Source organism: Lathamus discolor, chromosome 1, assembly GCF_037157495.1.
Source record: "Lathamus discolor isolate bLatDis1 chromosome 1, bLatDis1.hap1, whole genome shotgun sequence".
Classification (NCBI taxonomy): domain Eukaryota; kingdom Metazoa; phylum Chordata; class Aves; order Psittaciformes; family Psittacidae; genus Lathamus; species Lathamus discolor.
In genome coordinates this window covers 48852686-48873469 of record NC_088884.1, presented here as the reverse complement: position 1 = coordinate 48873469, position 20784 = coordinate 48852686, and the positions used below count along the sequence as shown (strand labels likewise).

The 20784-nt window shown below is 44.3% G+C and overlaps 1 protein-coding gene across 6 annotated transcripts in view; it reads left to right on the top strand.

The window, feature by feature from the left end:
* Positions 1–202: 202 nt before the first annotated feature.
* Positions 203–20784, top strand: part of ATP2B1 (ATPase plasma membrane Ca2+ transporting 1) — a 65622-nt gene continuing 45040 nt past the window's right edge. Inside the window, exon 1 of one of the 6 annotated variants that reach the window (XM_065670052.1) lies at positions 203–332. The gene's annotated coding sequence lies outside the window, so the exon portion shown is untranslated. Of the gene's footprint in view, positions 333–434; positions 456–522; positions 542–722; positions 864–1618; positions 1724–20784 lie in introns of those variants that run through there. The other 5 variants (XM_065670069.1, XM_065670075.1, XM_065670082.1 and 2 more) reach the window with 5 other exon arrangements.

The following is a 20784-nucleotide window of genomic DNA, read 5'->3' as shown; positions in this document are numbered from 1 at the left end:
GCAAAGTCACCGACCCCCGGAGCCCGCCGGGCTCCATCAAACGCCGCGGCACCGCCCACCGACGTCATGGAAACAAGCGCGTCAGCCGCCCGCCCGCCAGTAGCGGCCGCCGAGGGGCGGGGCGAGGCGTGGGGCCACGCCCCCGCAGGCGCCGTGCCTATCGGCGCCCCCCCCCCCCCCGCCACCTCTCCCATTGAAGACGCCGCACGTCAGGACCCCCCTTCCCCGGGCTCACAGGGGGCCCCGTCACGTGACCCGCGCTCCGCGGGCGGCGAGGGGGGCGGCGGGCACCGGCGGCTGCGGCAGGGGAGAGGAGAGGGGGGAGCGGACGAGTGAGTGACCGCGGCGGGCGGAGGAGGGAGGCGGGCGGCTCGCTGCGCTGCGCCCCGCCCCGCCCTGCCCGGTGGCGCCCGGCTCCTGTAGCGGTTGTTCTGCGGAGCGCTCGGCGCTGCCCGGTGCGTGCGGGGGGAAGGAGGCGGGCGGGCCCCGGCGAGCGGCGGCGGCAGCGCCCGCCAGGAGGGCGAATCGCTGGTTCCTGCCGGTGAGGCGACGGGGGCGGGGCGGGCAGTCCGCATCCTCCCACCCCTCTTCCTCCCCCGGCTGTCCCCGCACCGGTGCCCCCTCCCTCTTTCCTTCGCTCCCTCCCTCCCCAATTCGGTCGCCGCTTCCCCCCCCCCCCCGCCCCCTCTCCGCCCTCCTCCCTCCCCTGGCCGCAGGGCGGGTCGGCGCGGCGGGGCCGGCCGGCCGTGGGCTGGGCGGAGAGCGTGGGGACCTTGTGCGCTCGGCGAGAGAGCGGGCGGGCGGCGGCAGGTTCACGGGCACTTCTTCCCGGCCCGCGGCGGGGTCGGCCCCGCGGCGCCGAGGTAAGCACGGCGGCGTGGGGCAGGTCTCCCGGCTGGCTGGCCGCGGCGCGGCGGCAGGTGCAGCCTTGCTCCGTTCACGCCGTGGGGCTGCGGGCCGTGGCACGGCTCGGCCGGGGAGGCGGCGAGCGGCGCGGCTGCTGCGGCGGGGCGGTGGTGGCAGCGGGGCTGCCGGTGGGGCTGGGTGCTGCGCTCCGGGGCTGTCGCCGGTTTTCCCCCCAGGTAGCCGGAGCGCGCACCTAGACACCGCCGTGCAGCCGGGGCGCGGCGTGACCTTGAGGGCAGCGGATGCGGGGCTGAGTCTCCGCGGGAGCGCAGCCGCCGGGAGCGGCGCCGCCGCGGACCGGGCGACCGGGCATGGCCGGCACGCCGCAGCCCCCGGCGGGCGCGCACACGCCACGGATTAAGGTGGTGCTCAGCCCCCGCCGCTAGCCGGGTTAAGTAGCCGGGATTAGCCCGCTGCGGCTGCATGACACCGGCATCCCGGGCGCTTCTCTGCCGCCCCGCGGGGGCCGGGAGCCCGGCACCCGCACCCGACAGCCTCCCCCGCCGCCGCCTCCTCCCTTCCTCGCCCGCCCGCCGCGCCCCCGGGGCGGTGTTTTTGGCCGCGGCTGGGTCGTACGCCGCTCTCTGTCGGAGCGGGCGGGCTGTTTTGATTTATCGATGCCTGGCCGGGCTGCTCATCCACCGGCGCGGGCGCGGAAGGGATGCGGCGGCCCTTCGGTAGGCGGGAGAGTGGAGCCGTCGCGGGCGTCATGCCGGGGGTGATCGCGGGGCAGCTCCGCGGAGGGACGCGCCTCTGACCGAGGCGGCGGTGCCATCCTTGCCCCGGCGCTGCGTGTAACCTTTGAATGCGGCACCACGTGAGTTCGGGAGCGGGCCGGGGCCTCCGCCGGGGATGGGGGGCGGCTGCCCATGCGGTAAGAGAGAGCGCTCGATGCTTACGGTGGAGCGGAGCGGCGGGAGGGCGACTGTCCGCGCCGAGGCTCACCCGGGCCTCCCGCCGAGCCCCTCGGGCTGTCGGAAGAGGCTGAGGTCGGAAGGATTTAGGATTTCGGGAGGAAGGTCTCCTGGAAAGCAGTGCGAGCGGTGGTTGCCAGAGGGGTCGGGGTGTCAGCTTGACCCCCGAGAAGCGTTCGGGGAGCTGCGGGTGAGTCTGCCGCAGGTTTTGCGACCTGAGGGGCAACCTATTTGCACAGCTGTAATAGGAGTCGATGCGCTGCTATACATGTTTTGCACTCCACATAAATCCTTACTAATATTTAAATGGGTATTTTTTTTTCCACGTTTTACTTTTTAAACTGTATGAGAAGGGAGAAAGTAAAGAAAGATGCAGGGGAATAAAATTTCGGAGTCTTTTTTTCTTACAATTTTTAAGATCCTTATTACAGAAATCCATCGATATCTTATTATATACAGCATTCTTAAACTTGTAACTTAAGGTGCCGAGGCTTTCTTCCCAAGGCTTGTTTCAAAGGAACTGGTGCTAATACCTCGTGCCTTGTCTTAAATCGTCATTCTTAGAATGTGTTTGCGCTGATGTCTGGCTCCACGATGTCTGAGAGGTGACTACCTAGGTGAATATTAAAATCACATCCCTTAACGTGTCCCTTCTTGGAAGCAAAATCCCCAGGCAAACGTGCCTGTGAAACATGTCTCGCATCATTAGTGGTTGACAGTCTTGGCTTGCTGGGGGAAAAAGTAGAGTGTGCCTTTGGAAAACCTGTCCAGAAGCTGCTGCATCTTTAAAACACTTCTGGGTCCTAATGAATTTGAGTTGAAATAGTTTTTTTAGGTGTTTGAAAAGATCTTGGCTGGGTAACTTGCCAGCTCCTTGGTTTATCATACTTTATTCAGAAGATGGTAGCTGTAGCCAGTGCCATTCTCTCTCTCTTCCAGCCCCCCCCCCCCCCCCTTCTTTCGTTGGAGCTTTTCAAGGATTTGTTCCAAATGCCACAAATCATGAATTCCAACAGAAGTAAACTTGTGTATCTTTAAACTGTTGGCTCTTTTGGCAGGAATAGCTTCCAATGTACTAGAACTTTAATACTTATGGCATAATGAATGGAAACTCTCTCGGTGTCAGTGGAAAAAGTGGTCACTGAATTCAGTGAGCTAAAAAACCCTTGTACACTTCAATGAGAAATTTTCGGTCTGGAACAGCATCGTTGGGTGGTTCAGTGTATTGCTGCTCTTCCTGTACGTCCAGTAACCCACCCAGGTTGGGTTATCTGAAGAAACAGGGATTCTGCGTTGTGAATGGACACCTGCAGGTTTTCCCAATCAATGTTGCTATCTCTGTGCTAAATTGAAATATTACTGCTTCATTCAAAGAAAAAAGCTGCTAATCATGTGGGTAACTAAAATGTTACAAGTCGAAACTAATTTTAAAGGGAATTGTGGCTGTAGTCTGTGCACACATACAGTGACTCACTGTTGCATATTAAGCAGATGTGTTTGGGAACTTAAAGCATAAAATAGACTAGTGCACATTAGCATTGGCTAAACTGTGTATTGATTTCTTAAAGTTGCATTACATACAGATTTAGATATAATAAAAGGATCCCCATCCGGTTAATATACAACTAGCTAATAATCTGTAAGTGATCCTACCAATTAAAATGCTCTGCAGTCTAATGTTAGAATCTTGTTTAGGAAGTGACTCTTTCGTGGACCATGATATAGAGAACTTCTGTCAGCTGTTAAAATTGAGAACCTCTAAACCATGATGTCTGAGCTTAACAGGAAGCTGAGAGGTTTGTAAGTGTCCTTCAGCAATTACTTTTATTTATTTTTTTTTAACCATTTGAGCTTATTCAGAAATGAAGAGTATTGTAAACCAGAGACAGCCATAAGGTGAAGATACTAAGAAGGAAGAATCAGAGGTTGGTTCTGATGAAGCCACCTCAAAACCAGATGCTTCGGAAGAATTAACTTTGCTAACATTTCAGATTTTAGAGCTGGGAACTCAGTAGTAATTGACAAGTTCAAAATGGACCTGGCAAAGCAATCAATAACATACCATAGCGAGCAAGTCTCCCTTGACATAAGGGTGGACAAGATAACCTAAAGTGTCTTCTAACTCAAATTTCTTCCATTAAGGTAGACTAAATATTAATGGCACCGAGCATTCTGTACTGCTGAAATGTGACCTCAGTGATGTTTTTTCAGTGTTTGAACTGTTTATTTTAATATATGTTCTCTTCTGGTTTGAAAGGGAAAATAGCGCTAGTGCAGCAAGGATCTGCAGTTTGCTCTGAGTTGAAGTTGGATTTCAGTTTGCAAAATTTAATCCAGTGCAGAATAATGAACAGCCATGATTAGCCCAGGGCATTTAAATGTAAATTTCTTCTGAGAAATAAGGAGAACTACTTGCATCTGTAGCAGATTTTGTTAGAGAAATGCATGCTTACTTGCCTCTAAAAGGATCAATAAAATAGCAGTAATATTCTTAAATTTGTACTCTTTAGTGTTAACTTGTCTTAAAATGAATAATAATAATAGAACTTGTTAAAAGCTGCTGTTCAGGAGATAGTGATCTTTCTCTCTAGAGTATTTTAATTAAAAATGAGATAAAATCTAGGGGTTGCAGTATTGTGTCTAAGATTAGCTTTGCCTACTGGCTTGCTATAGTGTGTGCAACAGTCTCAAGTAGGTTTATTTTTTTTTATTTTTTTATTTTTATTCAAACCTGCTGAATTTTTTCTTAAAGATGTTTTTATTTTTCCTTACAAAGGTAACTGATTGAAGTGCAAGGAGGGCAGCAAACGCGCGATACTGTTGCGTGTTTGAAAAAGAAGAGTGAACCTATGATGATTTTATGTACAGGATGGGTATTTCTCACGAGCATTAAGAATTACTAATCTAACTCATACTGGCTTGTCTTTAGATTTGGATTTCTTCACTTTTAAAGGTCACTAGTGTTAGTTTTCCCCTAGCTTTAGCTGCAAATAGTTCAAGCGACCATGTTCACTAATTGCACAGCAGAGTAATAAAAAATACAAAAGGATTTTTTTGTTCATGAAGCCCCCTATATGCTTCTAGCCGCATGTGAAAACTAAAATATGTTCAGAGTCTCTGAAATGGGGCAGTTGCATACAGAAGATGGAAGCAGTGGTCATAAGCAGTACAAAAGGGGAATCTCTGGGAGATAACCTACAGTGAAACCAGTGGACAATATATTGGACTAACCCGTTTTGGAACAGTCACACTTTTTCACACTGAATGTAATTTCAACACAAGTACATGGTATTGTCCAGTTAGTATTTTACTTCTAAATTAATGAAGCTTTCAGCTGCAGTTTAAAAATGAGTTTCTGGTTTTCATGACAGGTTTCACTTGATATGAGCAGTAAATTTGAGGGATCTGCCTGTTCAGGCTATTCATATTCCAGTAAACATCATGAAAGTGATTTCTGCTGCCACTTATAAATCTTATTCTAACTGACAGATGACAGCAGGAGGTGTTATTAGTTTAAGTTTGGTGAATTGCAAAGTAGGCATGAGACTTTCTCAGTTGGTATTTCAAAGATCTGGTGGGAGAAGAAATGTAAAGAAAATGTAGGAGGCATTTGAAATAATAAAAAAAAAAAAAAAAAGCCAGAAATAACTGTGAAAATAAATACAAATTCTTTGTGTCCAGTTAAGAAATAAGATGTAGCATGCTGTTACAAGACAGACAAAATAACATCTGGGGAATGGGTTGAGGAAGGGGGGTGTACCCTCCCCTTGCTGCTGCTTGCAGCTGTACTGTGCAGTTAAGGAGTACATGGGTGCATTTTGAGGATGACAGAGTTGATAAGCTTTGGTGCTGGCCACTAAGTCTGGCTGGTTTTGTCTCTTAAAACCTGATCAGTCTCAGCACTGGGGGTAGTGTTTGCTTAGTGCTGGCTATTTTCTGATAGTGCTTTGGAGGAGAGCTACCTAAGTTCCTTCATGGCCTCCTACTTATGTTGAACTTCATCAGTCTGCATGTCTCAGGTTTTTTTAATACTGCTTACAAGTTGGATGCTGTCTTAATTCCCAGTGAGCACAGGAAACACCATGTTCTTAAAACACACTTCTGCAGAGCCTATCGCTTGTAATCTGCTACCCTTACTTGTGCCCTTATATTCACAGGAAGATAAGGTGGCAGCAGGGAATACAACACTGTTGGGTTCTGACCACTTGGTGTACAGTGTCTGGTCTACAAAGAGGAGGCCTGGGATGTACCGTACTCTGCATAGTCAATAGCAACAAACCCTGTCTCACAGCAGAAAAGGTGATTCAGCTACTCTTGCTTTAAGCAACTATCCAACGTCTTGGGACTCAACCCATGGTTCACAGTGGTGTGCTCTTTTCCTGCTTGTCTTATGTCTTCATTGAAATCCAAGTTTTGGTGTTAATTTAAGATGTTGAATCCAAGGTGTTTCTTAATCACCTTTACAATGCATGCGCCAGTGGAAGAAAAAACAAGTGCTTCTTTTTTTTTTTTCCTGGAGTCTTACAACATGCCCTTGCATAGAGATCACACAACCTTTTTTGCACTTGTTATTTGACAAGTGATGGTGGCTTGTACACGTGGGCCTTTCAAGATTGCTTCTGTGTCTATGCGAATACAAGGATGTGTTGCTTGCAGTGTATACTTTGGCTTCCTGAACTACTACGTATCTAATGAAATCAAGATGTCTTGGGTCTTACGTGATAACAGATTTCTTAAGAAAATAAAATTTTAAAAATTGCAGTATGATAGAGTAAGTTCCATCTATGAATCAAATCCGAATATCTGTCTGGATTTAAAACAAGTCAAAGCCAACTGATGGCTCCATATGGGGAAAGGAGGAAGAAGATATGCTAGCTGTGTTTTGATTTTTTCCACCATAGAAAGAAATAGCCATACTGCTACGGTCCTTGTTGAAATAAGGAGCCTAGCCACCGCTAGTACAGAAGTCTTGTAGCTACTGCAAACTTTTGTTAGGAATGCTTGTAGAATATTTAAGAAAGCTAAGAGGGTGGCCACTGACTTTCCAGAAGCTTAGAAAACATTAGTGTGGTAGGTGTTTCAAGAGATGGAAGTCTTTTAAGTCCTGATCAGAAGACTTGCTAGGCACTTCTGTTAATAGGAGATGTTTGATTGCTTTTTTTAATATTCCAAAGTTATGGCACACTTTTATAACGGCCTTCTGAAGCTGCTGTGTTGATCAGCATAATCCAGGGGACTGTGAAGACAGCGAGACAGCTTTATTTGTACTTGCCTGCTTGGCTTGTTACTGCGAGTGGAAATTTTCACAGCGTGGCTGAGGCAGCTTGATAGCTACTTTCATTTCCACCCAGTTATAGACTGCTCAGTAAATGCCCGTATCTTTGCGCCATGTCTGCCTCTTTGCATCTACCTACTTGCTGCACCAGTGGATGATTTGTGTTATACAAGCCTCATGCACAGACTGGGATCTCAAGGCAAGAGGCGAGGCTCACACCAGGGGAGCAGTATAAGTGGATCGGTGGAGTGGGAATGTTCCTCCTTGCATGGTCATCGTGTGAAGCCATTCCCTAGAAAGCACTAACCTTTTCATGCAGAATTTGAAGTTCTAACAGTAGATTGGAGAGCAGATTGAGTGCCAGCATTCAGCTATTGGCTTTCCTGAAAATGTTATTTGGATTGATCCATACAGGTCTTTGCATAAAGTAAAAATATTAGAAACTTACAACACATCAGCTGTATGCCTAGTGGTTTCTGATACCGCAGTGGAGGAAATGACAAGGTGTTTGTTGTAATGTGTTTCCAGACTTGCTTTCTAAAGTTTTTACTTAGATAAGTAGCAAGAAGTGGGTAGGAAAGACGACAGTTACAGTTAGCCCTTAAATTATCTGAGAAAGGGGTGGTATTTTTGAACCTTTTATGGCTATCTAAATATAGTAGAGACTAAAAGCAAGATCTTAATATGCATATTGTGTAGGGGCTTTTTCACTTCCATCTAGGTGCTACTGTTACCGCTGCTGATATTTCACTTTAAATTACATCTGCCAATGGGTCTACCCATTTTCCTTCACTTGGGAATGAAGCTGGTGCCAAACTTTGTGAAGCCTATGGAATACAATACAAATCAGTATTTAAATTAGAGCAGTGTCTAGCAGCCTCACTCCGGTGAGGTTGTATGAAACATGAAATGATTCAAACTGGCTGGCAGGATCTGTGCCAGATGGCTTTCAAATATACATAGTTGAGACTGACAGTTGGAGAGAGTAGGAAAGGTGCTCTAGCACTGATGGCATGACTGCTTTACTTCTGCTTTCTTAGCAACTCAAATAATTTCAGCTTGCCTTCACCTGCTTCAGCTCTGAAATCCATGTAGTTAACAGTGACAGTGATTTTTGCAATCTGTAATGAGCTTGCTTCGCATAGGGAGCTGTCTTGACATCTTCACAAAGTCTTACTTCAGAGGTGTGTTTTGGTACTGTGCAGATCTGGCTGTGCTGACTGCAGGTCTAGGGGTTTGTTTTTAAACTGGAGCTGTATTTCTAAAGTGAGTTGAAAGAGTTGGTACTAAAGCACTGAATTATCTAGCATTTGAGAAAAGCATGGTCTCTGCTTGCCTTTCAGATTTTTGTGAGTGTATGTTAGTTGATTTCTCTTCAGTGGAGCTATGCTTCAGATGGAGACAGCCGCTCAGGGTGCCTATCAGGTTAAAGGAACCTTTTGAAAGAGCTTTAGTGCAAACATGCACTTCCAAAAATTAAAATACCAGCATATAAAGCTGTGGAACATACTAAGGATATCATCTGCTTGTGAGTGAACAATTCACCTGTGGCTTTTGTTTTTTTTACTTGTTAATCCTGGTGTTGCTGGACACTGGGCAGGAGCACCTCAGGTTTGAGGTAATACATTTATGTTACCAAAACAATTCATAAAAGTTTGTCTTGGTTACACAAAACACCCTAAAGTTGAGGTGTGAACTTAAGCTACCTCAAAGCACAGGAAATCAGTTTAACAGATGGGGAAATAGAAGGAGTGTGTGCTTGGGGGACGTACTTCATATTTTATGGGAAGATACTGTAGTAATGCTTTTGATAAGTGGACTACTCACTCTAGAACTGAAATGATGGATTTGCGTAGGCTCAAAGATTTATGTTCTCATTCTATTGTCAAATCTAAAGCTAGAGAAAAGAATATTCAGAATAAAGCTATAACCATGGGCAAAATGCTTTGAACTGCGCAGAGTAAATACATGTTACTTTGAGGCAGTGATCATAAAACAGGCCTGTTTCAAGCTCCTTATGGGAGTTGCCAGAGGTCCCTCTTGAGTATTGCTGAACTAGCAAAGTGAAAACACTACTGAAGGGCTTTCTTCTTTGCCATGACAGTTGGGAGCAGCTGGAAATGGCGATGTGTGTCTGGTGCTGATTGTGATGGTAGGGCTGCTGGGTAGCCGAGATCCTTGGGGGTAACGTGAACAGCAAAACTGGAGCTACCCTGGTGCCTAGTCCCCTGTCGGGGGGCTGGAGGAAGATCGACCTATGGGGAGGGTCTTGGCCACCCTGCTGGACTGGGTGGCACAGAGCTCCTGTGCTGGTGAGGACTAGCTCCTGCTGGGATGCATTAGCAAGAGCATGGCAAGTGGCTATTGCCCTCCCTCTCCTCGTGAAGGAAGCCTGGCAGGGTGTCTCCAAGTCTGTTAGGGGCCATCCTGTGGTGTCTGGGGAGAGGTTGAGTGAGGTGGCTTTGCCTGATGTGGAAGGGAGAAGGCTAAGGATGGACCAGGTGATGGTCTTAAGTGAGGCGTTGCAGCAAAGGTGCAGCCAGGCACTTTTTATTTCCCCAGGAGGAGCACGGGGTTTAGGAGATGATCGATTTGAGCTGGTGAGGCCTGTGCTGCACTGTGAAGGGGGCAGTCCCCACCGCTTGTGTGACCTTCAGGAGGAACTGCTAGCATTGTTGCTGTCTTCCTTGCCACCCGTTCCGATCTAGGAGTGTCCCCTGACCTTGAGGTCAGGTGAGTGTCAGTGATGGTGCCTGACTGTACCCTCTGGCAGTAGTACAGGCTTGGATATTCCTAAACTAACTGTGAAGCCACATCCTTCCTCTTGCATATGCCTGCTCTGACATGGTAGTGCAGCTGCTTGATATATGAGTTCAGCCCAGCCAGCTGCGCTTCACTTCTGCAAAGCAATTCTGCCCACTTACAGAAACATCTTAAACTGAAACTAGGCACTCTGGGCCTCTTCTGCTGTTGAACAGAAACAAGTGCATCTAAGATGACACTCATCTGACTATTTCAGATCATGTCCTAGGTGGCTAAATTTAATTTTCCAGTGGAAAAGTTAAAATTTATCCGTTGCCTATGTGAAAAACAAAAGCCTGATGTGCCTATTTGAGGTGTAGGTGTTACCATTTGGTCAAGTGAATCTCGCATGGGATGACAGGAATGTAAACTTTTAACCTGTGGAATGCAAACAGGCTTCAGAACTTCAGATAGGGTCTGCCTTCAGATAGAGAAAAGGGGATGGAGAAGAGCAAACATCAACATTTGCTTCTAAAAACAGGCGTGCTGCCCGTCACTAATTATTGAAACAGTAAATCTTAAGGAGTGATTAATACTGGAATCAGTAATTGTTCAGCTCTCTACTAAAGGCAAGGTCTTCAGCAGTTTAGGTTAGAAAATGAGATGATAAACCTTCACACATCCTTAAAGGCAGATGCAGTAACCTTAAGGTGTAAAAACTCTGTGGAATTTGCTGTGCAATCTTATCCAAGAGGAAGAGTGCTCCAGACATACTTGTTTCAAGGGGCTTTTCAGTGTTTCCCTCCACTCTACCTATTACATATAAGCGGATCAGATATTTTAACTAGCTGGTTAGAAGCCTAATGTCAGTCTCTCAAATATGAAGGGTATTACAAACATAATCATCTGGGCAGTTAACAAGGCTCCAGTTGCAGGAATAATTAGAGTTACGGTATTGTACTCAACCAATAAATTGCTATGTGAATTTTTGCATTCGCCTTGCTTATCCCAACTGTTTGTATGTCATAAATCCAGGCATCTCTTCCGAAAAAAAGGCATCTTTTCTGCAAGTATGGTTTCACACTTGCTGGTTCAGCGTGCCCTGTTTTGAGTTGGCACTGGTATTGTCTTATCTGTGTGGTTAATCTGGTTAGATGAACTGTCTGACTGAAAAACAGCATTTTTCACTGTCGTCACAAGAGACAGCAATAACTTGTGAAAGGGCAGGATGATCAGAATGGTTGGGATGCATCCTGATCCTTGAGCATCACCGTGTTTGTGGTAGAAGAGGCGGGGTTTTTCTGGCTGTGGTTGCCCTACATAAAGTATACTGACCAGCCTGGCCAGAGTCCTGGGAACCAGCCAGGCCCAGCACACCAAAAGGGAATGCTGCTGGAGCTCTGGATTTCAACAGCAAAACTGTGAGGTGGTCTTGACCCGTGCTAGGGGGAACCTTTGCTCAGCTATACAGTATTCAGCCATAAGCTCTGTAAGATGGGAACCAGTTTTGGCCCACTTTGACTTACACATTTAGTGAATCCAGTACATGAAAATGGAGGTGAGAAGTGAACACCACTTCCCTGTAGGAAGTGGGGAGCAGCAGCAACCATCTAACTTGCTGAAGGGTGGTTCTTCTATTTGCAGAACTTGAAACAAGTGAAGGCTAAATTCCATAGCTACAGGCACATTCTTTGGTAGGTAGTAATCAAAATCTAATTATTCAAATGGTCAAAGCTTTGAAAGTTCATGTGAAGTTTAAGATGATGGAAATTTATCTTTTTTTGGGAGGAGAGTGTTTTGCTGCTCTTCCAGAGGAAACTTTGAGACCAAGGAGCTCATCACTTTTGTGTGAGCTTTTCATATGTTTACTTCTAGATAGTGACACCTGGAAATAGCCACCCAATAAAATAATTTGATAAATGCTTGAGATTGGCAAGAATTTTGCATTAGCTTTGCCTCTTGACAGCAAGTTGGGAAATGCTGACTTAATTTAGAACAAAAAAAAAAAAAAATCCTGTCAATTTTGCAGTCTAAAAAAGCAAGGAATGTCTGTGAGTTTTTGCCAGGAAGGTATGTTGTCCTGTTTTGTGTTGGCCTAGAGCTTAGTGTTCACCTCCACGAAATGGCAAAAAGCTATCAATCTGTCTGCTTAAAGCCTGTTCCTCATTCAGACTGTTCCCACAGCCGCCACTGTGTCAACACTGCTCAGTCGTAATTGCCAGCTCCAAAGTAGGCTGATCAATGGAAATGCTAAATAAAGCAGAGAGCTCTTGCCTCAGAGGATGTGTAAAACCAGATTTGCTGTTAGGTGCGTGCCTCTGCGAACGCCAGCAGAAAGGTTAGCTGTTTGTTACCTTCCAGTCTGACACTGTGCTGTACCCTCGTAGCTCCTTTGCTCTAGTGGGTTGTATTGAACTCTTTGAGTTTCTCAACTTTTCTAGGTGAAGCTGCTTTGTAAAAAATTGACAGCTGAAGGGTTTAGTTTTTCTGAAATTGAGAAACAGCAGAATCTATAGAAATAAGAACTGTTGAACTAGCTTGAACTATACCTATACGATTTTTAGGGCCTTTTTTTCCCTGACGTGTGAAGCATCAGGCTTACAGTTCTTGTTCGTACTGTTGATTCTGCCATTTTTGTCAGATATAAGACTTTGAGATGTGACTGCCAGTTGGGGATTAGAAACAAAACACCAGTTCTGCTGGCCATTGACATACAGGTCTGTGAAAGCCTGAGGAAGTTCTTGGCATGCTTTAAACTAACCGCATTAGGTTTGCAGGCACAGCTCTTTTAGTGCTTTCTTACAAGGTGAATATCTTTTCCATGGCGGATAAGTAAAATGATGTCTGTACTCCCTCTGCTGGCTCTGTAAAAATAGCTTTCGTTTGCCTAAATAGTCGAGTAGCAAGTCTTACAAATATGTCTTTGTGAAATTCTGAGTTAAGAACAGTTTAATGAATGGAAGAGGGATTTTCCTGAAAAAATGGGTCAACAAATAGTTACCGAAAGCTAATCAGGTGTCTCAGATGCTATCTCCTGCTCTAATGGTAAACACTGGTGTTGTATATACCTTTGTAATTGTAGTCTGCTCTGTTTTTGTGTATCAACGTTTGGATGGGACTATCCAAATTAAGATACCAAGTACTTGTACATCTAATCATACATACGAGCCCTATTTTTATAGGATATATGTGCTATATGTACATAAAGAGGTATAATACCTGGAAGCCCTCCACGGGGGAAGAGAACTTGTATCCTTCCACAAATTAACAGTGCTCTGTACATTTAGCTTCTTATTCTGAGACTCCTGGTTTCTTGCTATGTGAAGGGATATTGGATATAAAAATTCTAAGCCTGGATGGAAGAAGTTCAGGCCTCAAACAAAGTCTTGGTACAGATATTATATCCATAATCAAACAGTTGCTTTTTTTAAGTTAACAGACATCTTTACATGCAAATGCAGTTGATTCTGTTGTTTTCTGGTATTATTACTCTGTTATAGTACTTTTCTAATTATTTTTGGTGTTTGAAATTTAGGGATGGCTTTAACAGTTTCAGAGGACTGAGAGAATAATATACCCTGTTACAGTGGTCAGTAACTGGTCTGAAGCTGGATAAGTGGAATATGAAGCCAAACTGTCTTCTTTGCCTTCGCTAGTTCAGGATATACCTGAACAAGGATCCCTGAGCCTTGTGGTATTGAGATCCTGGCTTCTGGTTGCCAAGTCCAGGGATGTTTTCTGGCTTTTCATGCCTGCAAGGTACATTTCCTGGAAAGCGCTGTCTTTTGTCCAGACATTTGTATAATTCATGACTGTCACATATTCTGGAAAGGGAAGACTGCTGTGCAACCCTGATTTAAGAATTCAGCGCAGCCAAAAGCTTTGTGGCTTCTCCTGTTAGGTTTCTCTTTAGGTAACCTGTGGCTGTCTGCAGATGACTTTAGGCATTGCTGTACTGAGAGGGGACTGCTTGTCTGTATGAAAATAAGCAGTTGCCTAGGCATTCACACATAGGTTAGAACAGGTCTTCCTCTCACAGAGAGTGTGTTCCCCCTACCAAATATCCTGTTCTTCCAGTTTTTTCCTTTGGGCATGCTATTGTGGATTAAGGTCTTGAAGTTTAGCCTTATGACATGGATATCCCCCACTTCACATCAGAATTCAGAGGTTTACTGCCATGCATAATAATTTTAGTATTAATGTCCAAAATTGTATTTCGATAATGTTTATGTTAGTTGACAAGTAAGCCAGAACTTGTGGACCTACTTAATACAGACCATAAAATTTAGCTTAGCAATGCCTGCCTTGAACCCTAATCTTGTCAAGCAAGAGCAGCTGAGGATCCTCAGTCCAGAGGGAAATGCTTCCATTTTCTAGGAAAGCCTAGCGTATTTTAGAAACCTCCAAGTTAACGAGTCAGAGATTCCTAATCTTAAAATAGGTTAAAATAATAAAGTAACTTAAAATAGCTTGGGTTAGGCTTTCTTTGAGCAATTTTGAACTGTGAGGCAGTTGTTTAAATACTTGAAAATATTTGCTAGGTGAAAAATACTTTTGACAGCTAATGGATTATTTTAATAATTGCTCAACAACAAAGTAATGTTTTAGTAAGTACCTATTTTTTTTTTTTTTTTCAGTTTTAAGGAAGAAGCTGTCTCAGAAGCTGTCTAGTCGTAATTATGTGCGTAAAGCATTGTGCCTCAAACTAGATTGTTGTTTTGACAGACAGCTGTGTAACTGTCTAATATTGTTTGTTCCTTCACACTCTAGTTGGATTCTGGGTTTTGACCATGTATTGCTTGATTACATTGCTGAGTTCTTCTAGTTAGGTAACTGCTTTAAACTGTGTTCAAATACCAATAAACTAAGAAACTGCTCCCCCTTCAAAAAATCCAACTACCACTTTCATGCTGTTTTGGTTAGAGGGAAGGATTTCTGTAGCAGGAGTATAGCACACCAAGAATCAACTTGCTGTTAATAGTCTAGAGAAAACTACTGGCTTCTGGTATCAAATCTGCAAGTGCAAAATATAAAACTACACATAATTGTTCAGTGTAGATCCATGTTTGTTCTGAAGGTGAACTGGAAGCACTCTGCGTTGCTATCCTCATGAATGTTAAACATATGAAGGATATTCAGAATTCTGTTGGTATAAATTTGTGGCTTTCTTAAAGCACTCCTTTTTTCCAGGAAAGGAAGGAACAGAAAAAAATCTTGTCAAATATTGGAATCAAACTAAGAATTTAACTGAGCATAGGTTGGAGACCATAGTAGAAACTGATTGTCAACCTGCTTGACACAGTGTACAGACTGGAATGTGCACATTAATAATAACTTAATTGAGCCAAATTCATAACATAACTTTGAAATGAGGTATATGGTTGTTTTTCAACGTGTACGACTTAGAAGTTTCACTTTTTTGGCGGTTTTTGGTACCTTGCCTAGGGAGAACTTAGGAAGTCTGAAAGTGTGAAGAACAAGTCTGCTACTAGTTACTAGCAGACTTCATACTTGCAGCAGTTTTTTCTAAGTCTTGCCTACCTTGGGTAGGTTTTTGGAGATGCTACTGACGTAATCCTTAATTATAAAGTTTATCAGATGGCTTCTTCTTATGCTTCCCTTGACAACTGAAATAAGTCATTCTTAATGGGACTGAAATAATAAGCAGCTCTTTGGAGAACAGTTCTAGCACAGCTGCTAGAAGAGAAAGTATGCTTTCTCTTCTCCATTAGAAGTGGAGACAGACTGCTACGAGTCCTTCAAGCTAAAGAGTCTATTGAAGGTGCTGAGAAACCCCAGTTGATGCTATCAAGGGTTTCAGGAGACTGCTTAGGAAACTAGAGCACTAGGAGGCAGAGGGAGAAACTTCCATGCATCATCCTAAACTACCTCTAGAAAGTCTGAGTCCATTACTGTTGGAGTTTTGGTAGTACCTGCTATCTTTTGTTTCACAGTGCTGTCGCTCCTGTTTCTTGATACTCTGATGTTCTTCACAGTTACTGCCCTCCAATGGGGAAGCGTTAATTTCCCCTGAGTCTAGCTAGCCTCAGGCTAGAGGAAGCTTTTGTCTTTACTCCACTTTACCTGTTTGTTGCAGTAAGTGAAACTTGTGAGCTACAGGGGTTAGATAAAAAATGTAATTAGCTTTTGACTCAGCAGGGCTGGTTTGTGAGCCCCTACTTGGCTCGGCACACTTCATGCTGAGCTGAGGTGTGCTACAGTCAGGCACGTAATTGCAGTGGCCTTTTGAGAAAGTTTGTTGGAAGCCTTAAGCTGGACATAAAAATCTTGTTTTGTAAAAGAGTTTGTGCCTTCAGCAGTGGCCAGTTGGTCTAACATGCACAAATTCAACAGTTCAGTAGGTTGTTTAAAGTTTATCACCTGAGTGGAGGAGCTGATACTTCCCTTCCCAGTTCCCTTTCTTCAAAGACACTGTATGCTATTGCTAAAAACAACCTGATTGCAGAAGTTGCAGAATGTTACTATGTGCCACTGTTAAATAAACACTTGTGGGGAGTAACATTATGTAGAAAGACCAAAATAGGTCTGATTTAGCTGAGTCAGGATAATGATCTGTAGATGGAATGGATTGGAGGGCTCTTGGCCCTGAGGGTGAGGTGCAGTTGGACTAATGACAGTAGGCTCCCAATTCAGGTGTAGTCTCTTGGAAGAAGGAATATTACCTGTAGTGAACTAGCCACTAGGAAGTACTGCTGAGGATTCAAGCTGCCTTAGCAGGAGTCTGACACTGCACTATGTGCACTCATGGTAGTTGTGCTCTAGGCATCTGAGTGCCCTGATGGCTTGTCACATAATTTCTGATAGCCTTGTGCTTTGGTGGGGCAGGGGAGTGAGGAAAGCAAATACCTGATCCTCAGCACTGAATAGGTCCGTCTGGTCGCTCTGAAGTCTTTCAAGGCGTGGTCTTGCATACACAGAGGAGTAAGCTGTGTGCCAGAACTAAATAGACACCTAGTTCACCTCCAAATTTGAATGCTTACTGCTCAGAGTGGAAGCATAACCATCCTCAAATTGCATTAGGATCCACTGATACTAGTGAAGAGTTAAGACCTTTGGTTTATGGGAAAGTAGGGGAGGGATTTCCTTTACAGGGTAGAAAAGGATTTTTAAATATCGTCATGGAGCACAGCTTCATTTGCAATCTTTGCTGCAGTCACTTTTTTCTAGCAAATTAATCATGCAACTGATGTCCTTGTGCTCTCAGAAACCTAAAGAATACAGATCTTCACACCTGAAGACTTTAGAAACAAAGCTGCAGTTATTAATCATGTATAGCCAGATTGTAAAGCAATTTTTAAATAACCTACCAAAACTAAGAAATTAATTAAATTTACTAAATCTGCTTGAGCTGCGGTTTGACGGTTTGCTGAATTTGCTGTTCTGTTTAAACAATGTTTGGCCTTACCAGTAAATTGACGTATCATGTGATTTGTTTAGTGGTATGTCACTTTACTTGAAATAATAGAGGGAAGATGAACCTTTCCTTGAACGGAAATTAATGTTATTTAAAAGCGGCAGCGGCAGCAGCATAGTTCCATGATGAAGATGCTTCCAGCCTTAGCTGGATGTGTGTTCTTTCAGTTGACACATCCACATTTCCTCTATGACTTCTACAAATAGATCAGCTGTTCTGGCATCTTGTGGGGAAAACTTCTGGGGAATCTGTTGTAGTAATTTTTTCAAACAGTACAAACTCTGATATGTCTAAATCTTCTAACATTATCTTGTGGCTTTGGAAGGGGAAATGCTTTTTGGATTATTGCTTTCTGTACCAGGCTGCTGTGAGTAGCCCACTGTTGGACTGTAGAGAAGTGAAATGCAATCACTACAATTGCAGCTAGTGAGAAGTGGAGACTTGAGAACATGCAAGGTGCTTTCTATCTCCTTTGATCTCTCTGGATGGGCAGATTACATTGTTGTCAAAAAAACCTTGTCTCTTGGTAAAGATCGTGGAAGTGCAGGGAGAAGGCAAGAGCAGTGGCAAAAGGATTAGTTAAGGAAGGGGTGTTAAAACTGATTGGAGTGCTGTGTTTCTTAGAAGAGATGGACTTAGAGCACACCCCAGAACAAAGTGTTGTCTTTCAGTGGCTGAGGTGATGTAAAAGAAGAGTAAAAAGGCACATAAGAAGTTACTGTTCTGAGCCCTGGGTTTTCTGTGTGACTGTTGTGACAGCAGGCTTTTGCATAGTCTACTACTTCATTAGCACAGTTGCCAATTAATGTAGGTGGCTTTTCCTGGTGCAAAAGGGTAAGGGTGACAGGTGTATGCAGTGTTGTTAGTATCAAATAATGAGAGCTGCTTCAGGACCTCTGTGAGTGCAAGTCTTAAGCATAGACACTATAGCGCAGCCATACCTTCCGTGACCTGAAGATATGACAGACTTGCTGCTTCCTTTGTTAGATTTATAAAGTGCTATGGTGAGAATCTCAGCTTTGTGCATCCTGTCTACCGATAGTGCTTACACACTCCCTGGCTGTGCCAAAGAAACAAACTGGCACATGAAGAATTTATTACTTCATATTGAATGGTGGACCATCAATTGTCATGTAACTCATGCTGATGGCACAGTGTTTAATTCAACATCATTCTATGGACAGGTACCAATAGCTATATTGCAGAAACGCTTAAAGGTATGAAAAACAAAATAAATAAAAAAAAAATAAAAAAAAAACCCTTAACAAAACAAACAAGAAAAAAAGCAGGCAACCAACCAACCCTGCATAAATGAGAAAGTTCTTTAAAAGGAATACCTAAAAGAGCAGGACAGCGAAGGCAGCGTGATAATTTAGCCTTTAAGTGGGTGTCAGATTTCAGAAAGATCAAAAAGTATAATCACACAGAAGGACCAGTTTTAAAACTGGAGATGTGCCTGAAGGATAAAACAGTATGTAGCCTCACTAAATGGTAAAACAGAGAAGACTTACTGAAGATCCTTCTTACAGGATACTAGAAATAGGAGGCCCCCTAGAATGGATTACTGAGCTAAGCTCTCAAAATTTATCAAAAATTGCTAAAGGGATGATCAGCATAATCATAGTGCAGAAAGTTGTAAGAGATCCCACACCTGTGTTTCTTGAAAAGCCATAAAATGGATTTTCAAATTCAAGTGTTGAGATTAAAAACCAACCAACCAAAACCAACAAAACCCCCTGATCATCCTATTGCCGCCACCAGCAGGAGCAGCAAACTGGTGCAGTTGTTCTGAAGGTGCTACTACAATGTAGACCAGTTAGGATATTTGTATTAAAGACAAACCAACCAGTCAAAAAGCTTTGGCTCCTTAGGACCAGAGGATGTCAAATGTAATTGCAGGTTTTGAAAGAGTTTTTTTCAGGAGTCCTTAGCCTTTAGTTTTCTTGGTGTATCCAACCCTAACTATTCTATGATTCTATGTCTGGTAGGCAGAGACAAATACAATGTGCAGGGGAAGCTACCATAGCTTTCAAATTACATATTTTTCAAGAAGTAAGGCTTTTTTAAAGGTTCAAGGTTAAGAATAAACTGTATTCTTGTATTGCCAGAGGGCTTTTGAAGAATCTGAAGATGAAGGCTCTTAAACTGGTGCATTACAAAACCAGAGGGAAGCTTCTTAACTTGGCCACAAAAGGATGAAGCAAATATGGAATTTAGCAGCATAGTGCATACTTATTGAGATAGCTGACTAGAACTGGGTTTTTTGTTTTACTTTTTAACATTCCAAACCATTGCTTGGCAGGGATGGTGATTGAGGATCATAAATAGAGGACTTACCACATAAATATTACTATTTATATATTATGCATTTATAGTTCAATGAGCATATAGAATATTTCATAGTGCCATTTCTACATAGCAGTAAGCTAGTGCAAGGCAGCAGAAAACTCTTAGAACTTACTCTACTGAGCTAGTTTTACTGCCCTAATAGAAATGAGTCAGTCATTTGCAGAGTGGTTTTATGCAAGTACTTAGGCTTAATCTCATTAGGCATAAATATTTCCTAATAGTTTTAAGAATTTTTCTTGAGGTTTCCTGAATACAAAAAGAATTGGAGAGGGGTGGACTTCTGCCCTTTGCCTGAAGGCTTATAGCTGTAAAGAGCTTTTGGCACCTCTTTGATATCAGGAAGTATAGTTAACAGTCAAAAGCATACCACAGAATTACAGAATAGTTGAGGTTGGAAGGGACCACCAGGGATCATCCAGTCTATGTTCTCAAGCAGGGTCACCTAGAGCCCATTGCTTAGGATTGTGTCCAGATGGCTTCAGGGAAGAAGACTCCACAACCTCTGTGGGCAGTCTGTTCCAATGCTCAGTCACCCTCACAGTAAAGAGGTTCTTCCTTACGTTCATGTGGAACTTGCTGTGTTTTACTTTATGCCCATTGCTTCTTGTCCTACTGCCTGGCACCACTGAATAGTCTGGCCCCACCCTCTTGCCATCCTCCCTAATACACAGTGATCAGACACATGTGTACACACACACGCATACACCCAAGCCTGAGCAGACCTGGCTACCTCAGCCTTTCCTCATATCAGAGATGCTCCAGACCCTTAGTCTGTCTAGTAGTCCTTGGCTGGACTTGCTTGAGGACCTACATGTCCCTCTCATACTGGGGAGCCCAGAACCGGGCACAGTACTCCAGGTGAGGCCTCACCAGGGTGAGGGAGTAGTAAAAGGAAGATTACGTTCCTCGTCCTGCTGGCAGTGCTCTTCCTAATGCAGCCTGTGGCTGGCTCATGGACAGCTTGTCCACCAGTACCCCCATGTCCTTCTCCAGATAGCTGTTTCCCAGCAGGTCAGCCCCCTGCATGCAGTGGTACATGGCGTTATTCTTTTGCAGGTGCAGGACACTGCACTTGCCTTTGTTGAGTTTCAAAAGGTTCCTCTCTGTCCATCTCTCCAGCCTGCCTAGACTCTTCTGAATGATAGCACAGCACTGTGTGGTGT